Raw genomic sequence first — 9196 nt, 5'->3', positions numbered from 1 at the left:
GTGTGGGATATTGAAAGCAGCATTAAAAAAAAAAAAAAAAAAGAAAGCAGCATTAGACGAGACTCAGGAGCCCCGATTTCCCATCCTCCACTATGAGGGTTTTGTGAAAATCAAAAAGGCACGTGGGCCATCTCTGTAAGGCTGTTCAGACTATAAAGGAGAAACTCTCACTCTTTGGCAGAAAAGGCATTTATTGCGGGGTCATGTGTGGGCTGACTGGGGGAAAGCAGAGTCCCAAAGGACAGTGGGCACTGTAGAATCCCTTCTGGCCATTTCTTCATTGCTCTTCTCTCACACACAAGTGACATGATCTTGACGTCATGGTACCTGTTCTCTGTGACCTTGCTCTTCTCTTGGCACCCCGCACTGCTCTCTCCATGCTGACTGGCTTCTTCCCTCCATATCCTCCAGGATTTAGAAGATGGAGGCCAAGAAGTGGCCTGGAGAAGTGCTTTATTTGGCTAGCTCGGCATTTAGACCAAATTTTGAATATGAATATTTTTTGGCAAAGCCTGTGTGATTGTCATATAGTTGCAAATTCACCCATTCACTTCATTCAGATGAAGGTATTTGAGTTTGCGACCACTGTACTCTGTATATATTGTCTGTACTTCCTTCTGCTTATTCATAATTTTTTCCTATCTTTTAACTTTCACTTGGTTCTCTATGACTCTTCATGCTCTCGACCTCCATCCAAATAATATGCTCTGCAATTTTTTTAGCATTTACTGATAACCCTCATTTGACCTGTTTATCTCCATTTCCAGTCTTGAGAAAGAAGCTTCCTATACCATTCTACATTAATAGGTCAGTCCAAGGTACAAAGTACTTTGTAACCCGTACAATGGTATACAAATGCAAGGTATCCATTACTATTATTGTTATTATATGCCAGCATATATAAGGGTCAAATAGATAGATCAAACTATCACAAAAAATTCTCTCCTGGCACATGTGATGATTTATTGCTTTGGAGTTCATCCAAAGACCTTAGCTAAGAAACACAGCAGTTAAGCTATGGACCAATTTTCTTACTGAAGTGAGCATACCCATGAGTCGTCTCTAAACATCTATGGGGAAATAATTTCAGATTCAGACAAATGGCTCAGAGTCTTGGTTGAGTGGTGTAGTGTGTAGGCACAGTCAAGGCACCCTTGAGAGACCTGGGCAGGAACAGGTCATTTTGGGGTACCTTAAAAACATTTTCTCATTTTTGGGTACTACAAAGCCATCAGTGTTGGAAAATGTCATGTGGTCTTCACTTATACTTACAAATTCAGCCCATTCCTTATCTTTGATACACCCACCACCTCTATCACCATGGCAATTTGCCTGTCTCACTCTGCTCCAACCTCTCCTGCCCACACAGGCTCCAATGAAAAATAAATCACAGAAGACAAAATAAGGGCAGGTAAGAGGTTCTTCTGTTCCCTACAAGCTTTGGGCAATAAGGCTGGATGTCTCTCCGTCAATGTTTCCTTTTATAAAGAGATAAAAATAGCCATTATCAAAGAAGCCAAAGTAATAGATTGGAAGATTTTGTAAATATTTAGACTTACTTAATAAAGCAGTGTATATTTGCAAAGAACGTAGTCTTGGAGATCTCATAACTAGAACTAATTAAGGTTGGTAATTAACTTTGGAAAGAACCCAAAAGCAAAGAAAACAATCAGACAAATGATCTGTTAGTCTAGAAGTTGCAAGACTTGGAAAGTGCCTATGATGCAGTTGAAATGTCTCTTAAGCTTTCTACTAGAAGCATTGGAAACCGGATGGGCTAGATTCTGATGTGTGTGTTGTCTGCTTTGGCTCACTCCACAGGGTTGTCATGAGGGTAAAACAGATCACAGAATGAAGGCACATCAAGCATTTAGAAAGAGAGGTGCCATATATACCCAAGATATGCTTAGCTTTATTCCCATAGATTATTCTATCCATAAAGGATCTCATAAAGGATCCATCCAAATGGATGCAACATAGGATCCTTTTGTAAAACGCCCCAGAAGTAAAAATAAAATAAAAACAAGCAAACAAAGTAAATGGAAAATATCTTGAGTCAATCCAGGAGTGCCCAGCCAAGCATCCTTTGATAGGGGTGGGAGTTCTGGCCTGTGAATGCTGCACAGGGCTGGGCACAGAGCTGAAGAGTGGCATTGTCAGGGTACCAAATCACTGGGTCCGGGAAGTTATGTGTGTGTGTTTCCAGGAGGGGGGTGTCAATCAAACCCTGCCAGTACCCACAGAATGATTCAAAGAGCCCTAACATGAGGAAGACTGAGCCTCTGTGGATGATGAGAATTGTAGGTGGCACTGCCAACTGATCTGTTCCAGGGCTTCGGATGGTAATGCTTTATGCCCATTCCTGCCTCCCTTCTTTCCTTCCTCACTCCCACCCTCTTTTCTTCTCTCTTTTCCTCTCCCTTCTTTTCCTCTCTCCTTATTTATTTCTACCATATCCCATTCCTTTCTTCCGTGGAATTTATCATCTATTAAAATAGAATTTTTACATGATTTACTGCCAGGCCAGTGTCTTCGCCTGGTACAATAGACTGAGGGTCAGGGCCTCCCTGAAACTACTATGTTGAAACCTCGTGCCCAGTGTGATGGTATTTGGAGATGGGATCTTTGGGATGTGATTAGGCCATAAAGGTAGCATCCTCATAAATGGGATTGGAGCCCTTATTGAAAAAGACTTCAGAGAACTCCCTCATCCCTCCACCATGTGAGGATACAGTGAGAAGACAGTTCTCTGTGAACCAGTAGGGGGGTTCTCACCAGACACTGAATCTGCGATGGCTCAATCTTGGGCTTCTGAGCTTCCAGGACTGTGAGAGATAAGTGTTGTTTAAGTCACCTAGTCTACAGTATTCTTGTTATAGCAGTTCAAAACAAAACACTTGGGTTTCTCTAAAAGTAGAGTCTGAGACAAGAACTTGTGTGCAGAGGGTGTCTCTGGAGATAATTCCAGGGACCAAGGGTGAGAACCTAGGAGCATGAAATGGAGAGAAAGGAAAAGCCAATCAAAGGTGCCCTTTGGAATGGTTCATGCTGTGGACATCAGGGACTGCATCTTACCAAACCATCTGAGGCTATAGAATGTTCATCAGAATTGCTCACAATGAAACTACTGACAGCTGCTACTGCAGGTAACCTGAGCAGTCTCTTTCCCAGTGTGATTCTTAGGCATCTCAGGGCAGAAAGGTGAGCTCTCTAAGTTAGGTGCTGTTACCCAAAGTGGCCTATAATGCCCCTAGGGATATGTGCTGTTCCAGGAGCAGATATCAGAGGTGAGGGCAGCAGGATATGAGGTGATCCCAAGGGACTCTGACATGCCAGGCCTTCCTCAACCAGCCTTTGTATAATTGACTCATGTTAATCTAATAGACAAATTGACATTCATTCCTCTTAAATTTCATAGTATTGATTTTTTCCTAGCAATTTTGCCTAGAGAATATTTTAAATATTCTGCTTCTTTTACTTACAGTTGTGCTAATCACAGCCAGCTTGAGAGGTTTGGATGTGGAGTCAGCTGGCTTGAACTCAAATCCCAACTCCATCACTAAGTAGTAACTTCCTCAGAGAAGTTACTTAAGTCTAGAAAGTGGGGATGATATCTTCTGCTTAGGTGATCTGTCCATTGATGTAAGAAGGGTGTTAAAGTCCCCTATTATTATCGTATTATTTTCATTGAGTTTCTTTATGTTTATTAATTGATTAAAAAAATTGATTCATATTTTGAGGTGCTCCCAGATTGGGGACATAAATATTTACAATTGTTAGATCTTCTTGTTCTATAGACCCCTTTATTATGATATATGCCCTTCTTCATCTCTTATTACAGTCTTCGATTTAAAATCTAGTTTGTCCAATATAAGTATGATTACTCTGGCTTTCTTTTGCTGTCCATTGACATGTTAAATGGTTCTCCATCCCATCACCTGAAATCTACAGGTATCTTTAGGTCTAAAATGTGTCTCTTGTGGGCAGCATATAGATGGGTCTTGTTTTTTTTTATACATTATGATACCCTATATCTTTTGATTGGAGCATTTAATCCACTTATGTTCAGAGTAATTATTGATAGATATGAATCTAGTGCCATTTTATTACTCATATTGTCATTGTCTCGAGATTTTCTCTGTTCCTTTCTGGTCTTTATTGCTTTTCATGTTTCTTTCCCACTCAAAGAGTCCCCTTTAATATTTTTTTGAGAGACAGCACAATTTGGGGGTGGGGGAGGAGAGAGGGAGAGAGAATCTCAAGCAGACTCCCCATTAAGCACAGAGCCCCATATGGGGCTCAATCTCATGACCCTGAGATCATGACCTGAGCCAAAATCAAGATTTGGATGCTTAACTGACTGAGCCATGCAGGCACCCTCCCCACTCTTTAATATTTCTTGCAGAGGTGGTTTAGCGGTCATGAACTCCTTTATTTTTTGTTTGTCTGGGTAACTCTTTTTCTCTCCATCTATTCTGAATGACACCTTTGCTGGATAGAGTATTCTTGGCTACATATCTTCCCCATTCAACACATTGAATATATCATGCCACTTTCTTCTTACCTGCCAAGTTTCTGTGGAGAGATCTGGTGCTAAACTTATTTGTCTTCTGTTACATTAGGATTTCTTTTGTCTTGCAAATTAAATTAAATTAAATTTTGCAAATTTAAGTACAATGTCTTGGTGTTGGCCTGCTTTTGTTGATTTTGATGGGAGCTCTCAGTGCTTCCTGGGTTTGGATGTCTGTTTCCTTCCCCAGATTAGGGAAGCTTTCAGTTATAATTTCCTCAAATAAACCCTCTGCCCCTTTCCCCCCTCCTATTCTGGGACTCCTATGATACAAGTGTTATTATACTTTATGGGTCACTGAGTTCCCTAAGCCTATATTCAAGATCTATTTCTTTTTCTTTTCTTCTTTTCAGCTTCATTATTTCCCATAATTTTATCTTCTTTATCTATCTTTATCTTTATTAATTTCTCTGCTTCTTCCATTCTTGTGGTCATTACATTCAGTTTCAAATCTTAGTTATTGCATTTTTCATTTTGGCCTGACTAGTTTTTAGGTCTTTTATCTATGCAGTAAGAGACTCCCTGGCATCCTCTATGCTTTTCTCAAGCCCAACTAGTATCCCTATAATTGTTGCTTTAAATTCTGGATCAGGCATATTACTTATATCTGTTTTGATTAGATCCTGGCTGTGACCTATTCTCGTCCTTCCTTTTGGGATGAATTCCTATGCTTTGGCAATTTTGTCTAAGTCCCTGTCTTCTTCTCTCTGTTAGGAAAGCCTGTTATGTTTCCTGCTCCTGAGAGTCCTGGTTTTATGAAGAAGAGGTCACATACTGTCCAGGGCCTGGGGCATCAGGAAGTGTTTCTGGCCTATGCTGTGCGCACTCTGCTGCTGTGTTTTGGCTGCTCTTTCCCTCGGGTCAGTCCTCTGCAGAGTTTCTCCTTGCCTGCAGTGGAGAGTGTTTGGATCTTGGCCAGAGTGTGGCGAATTTAACTGAGTGTGCTCTGGTCTGCTTATTAAGAGACCTGCTGCTATTTCCACTAGAGCTGAAGCTTTGCAGCACCAGTCTATGGTCAATAGGTGTCTTTTGTCTTTTTTGTCTTATGGTCAATAGCTGCATGAGGAGGGGTTGTGGTGTCTTCTGGGAGAGGGGCCCACTGCTCTGTCTCCCAGGCACACTTGCCTGAGAAAAGCACCTGGAGAGCACAAGAGGATGGGGCTTCATCTAAGTGGTTTAAGCCTTCACTGTGAGCACTGTTCTGCTCACTGAAGTCCATCTGTGCTGATGGGTAGGGGAGAAAAATAGTGCCATCCCTCTCCCTCATCCCCACAAAAGGAAGTTCATACCCATGGCTGTCCAGGAAGTCCTCCCAGAAGAGCAAACAGTCTTCCCTCATGTGTCCAGGCATCCCTCAGATCGCTACCTTCACCCTGCCAGTGTCCAAGCTGTTTGCCTGCCTGGCAGCACAGTGCACCTATGTTCTATACCAGGAAGGCTGACTGAGATTTAAAATTCCAAACTTGGGCACTTATGTGGTTCAGTAGGTTAAATATCTGCCTTTGGCTCAGGTAATGATCCCAAGGTGCTGGGATCGAGCCCCGAGTCAGGCTCCCTACTCAGCAGGGCACCTGATTCTCCCTCTGTTGCTCCCCTGCTTGTCTCTCTCTCTCTTTCTCTCTCTCTCTCTCACTCTCTCTCTCTCTTTCTGTGTGTGTGTGTCAAATAAATAAATAAAGTATTTTTAAGAATAAAACTCCAAACTTTAGGGACCTGGTATGGCAGGGACCCACACTGGTCCTCCAGGGGAGGATTTCACCACAGTTTGAAACTGTGCCAGTTTGTCCCAGAGGACAGTCTTACCAAAGTGCAGGGGCATGGAGTTTGGAGTAAAGTGCAGCAAAGATCAGTGTCCAGGTTAGCTCCCTTAGCATGTGTGTCTGTTCCTATGCTGAGGGGTAAGGGAGCACAATGGCACCCATCAGCTCTCTCATCCCCAGAGAGGCAATGTCACCTCTCCCAGATGCACTCCAAGAAGGGGGAACTGTCTCTCCCAGTGCATCCCAGGGAATCCTCACATCCCACTATTTACTCCAGGCCTCTGCCCTCCTCCACAGGCACACTGAGCCCCCTCAGGGCTCCACACTGGCCACTCTATAAACCTCTAAAACTCTGTCTTTGAGCCCCATTGGTTTTAAAAACTCATGTAAATCAACCCCTCTCATTTTCATAGTCAAAGGCTTTGGGGAAGTGTTTTCTTTGTGCCATGCCTTATGTACTTCTCTCTCTCCTTCTCTCTCGTCTATCTCCATGACTAGGCTCCCTATCCTCTTCAGCACCCACAATCTATTTCTCCCCCAAACCACGTCTCCACACCTCTTACCTTCCATAATGTGGCCTCTTCTCTCCCTCTAGTCATGCAGCTTGTTGTTAGTCTCAGATCGATTTCCTGGGTATTCAGAATAATTTGATACTTATCTAGCTGTGTTTGAGAAATGAGGAAAATCTAGGCTCCTCCTACTATCCTGCCATCCTAGCTCCTTTCTAAAATCTGTTTTTAGAGCCCAACCACCCATCTTATGCTAGAGTTCATCTCAAGAGACGACCCCAATTGCTTGACAAATTAAGGAATACTATATCTGCAAAGTAGTGTTACTCAAAGTGTGGTCCAAGAGCCAGTGCTGGTCCATCAACTGTTACGGGTCCACAATGAGAGATGTCCAGAGATTGAGAATAAGTGGGTACAAATTTGTACAGCACCTGGAGAGCAAATCTGTATAGCACCTGGAGAGCAATTTGACATTGGCTTGACATTCAAATGCATGATCAATGGACTCATTTCATTGATCAGCACACAGGCCAGATCAGAAAGTGCTGAATTTTTTAGTTAAATCACATATAGTAAGAAGTAGGACTGTGTAAGACGTGATATTTTAAGGTTAATTTGTCAATTATAACCCAAAAGTATGTGGCGATAGAATCCCTATCTTTCATCAAAAGTTAATTTAAATTCAACGATAACTTTATAGAATAGTTGGAAATGGTTACTGACAAAGAATTTAAAAATTTTGCAAATAGAGTATCACTAATTTACTTTGGAGAAAGTTAAAAATGAATATCCTATTTTTTCCTTGTTCTCATGAATATATCTCTGTAAGACCGGTTTCTCTATTTTAAGTATTATGAAAACACAGAAACAGTTTTGATATACACTTTCTCCTGTGAATAACATTGTCATCAATCTTACTTAGATTAGGTATGTTAACAAGTAAGAGGCAAAATTCACCCATTACATTAACATTAAATATTGATATAAAAATTGTTCAGTAAAAGCATGAATATAGGTGTTTAATATGGGAGTGTATTTCACTAGTAATTTTGTGTTGTGATGGAAAAATTATAAAAATTATGAGTAGAACAGCAGTTTTCTCCATTATTTACCTCTATAGATGTTTTCAGTGAACAATGTGTATAGCTTTTAAAAATTCAATCTATTTTTCCTATCTTGTATTTGTTTTGATATTTATTGAAATATAATTTAATGTCTATTGAACCAAATATTAAAAAGGGAGTATGTATTTTGTATATCTTTGTTTCTTATCTCTTTTTTACTAACAATTTATTTTTGCTGGTTTTACAAAGTTACCAATCTCTTGGAAATTTTATAAAATTAGATCTTTCACAATCATTTGAGAAGCAGTGCTATATGCTATTCACTTGATTTATCAACCCATCAAAAAAAAAAAAGAGATGAATAGCTCATACAAAACTGAGGAATATAACCCTTATAAGATTTTATCATCTATTATAACAACAACTGCAATTACAACTGCAATTATACCACCCAAGACATTGTACAGCTGAATTATTGCATATGAACTGACTTTGAAGATAGGTTTTAAAATAACCACAGAACTAGACTTATTATGGCAACCATTTTACAATATATATTCATGTCAAATCACTGTGTTGTATAATACTGTATCTCAACTATACTTCAATCAAAAAACCCCCACCAGTTTGACATTCACAATAATTCCCACCAATTTCATCCACATCCTAGAATGTTAGAAGAAGAAATCACTGAAAACGTCATCTTTCACATGGTGATGCCTGAGACCACCATAGGCATCCACACCCAGAGAGGCAATGAGAAGCTGGGCAGGTAGGGGGGCAGGAGTGCAGGAGCACGTGAGGAGCACCATTCTGGGTCAGTTTCATCTTTGGTATAGTTTTTCTTGATGACCTCATAACATGGACGAGGCCTGGCAGCTCTAAAATTAGAAAAAAGCTATAATTTGTTAGCCAGCATTTAGCAATCCTGGAGTGTATCCTGGGACTACCAAGACCTGGAGAAGAGAGGGGGGAAAAAGCATAGGAGGAAGGAAGTCAATAATAATAACAAAACCCAGTGTATGATTTTTAGTTGTAGAAAAATAAAGAGATAAATACATTCATTTTTTAAAAAACATCTTCAGTGAGATAAAATTTACCCATTTAAATGAACAATTTAATGGTTTTTAGCATATTCAGACTTGTTTAGCCATTACCACAATCTAAGTTTAGAATGTTTTAAATTCATTCACATTTATATAAACACTAAGCAGGCAGGTACATAGATATACTTATGCATGTATATATGTAGAAATACATGAACTCCAGGTCATTATTGAATAAAAACATAAA

This window comes from Canis aureus, chromosome 34, assembly GCF_053574225.1.
Source record: "Canis aureus isolate CA01 chromosome 34, VMU_Caureus_v.1.0, whole genome shotgun sequence".
Classification (NCBI taxonomy): Eukaryota; Metazoa; Chordata; class Mammalia; order Carnivora; family Canidae; genus Canis; species Canis aureus.
This window is presented reverse-complemented; position numbering follows the sequence as displayed.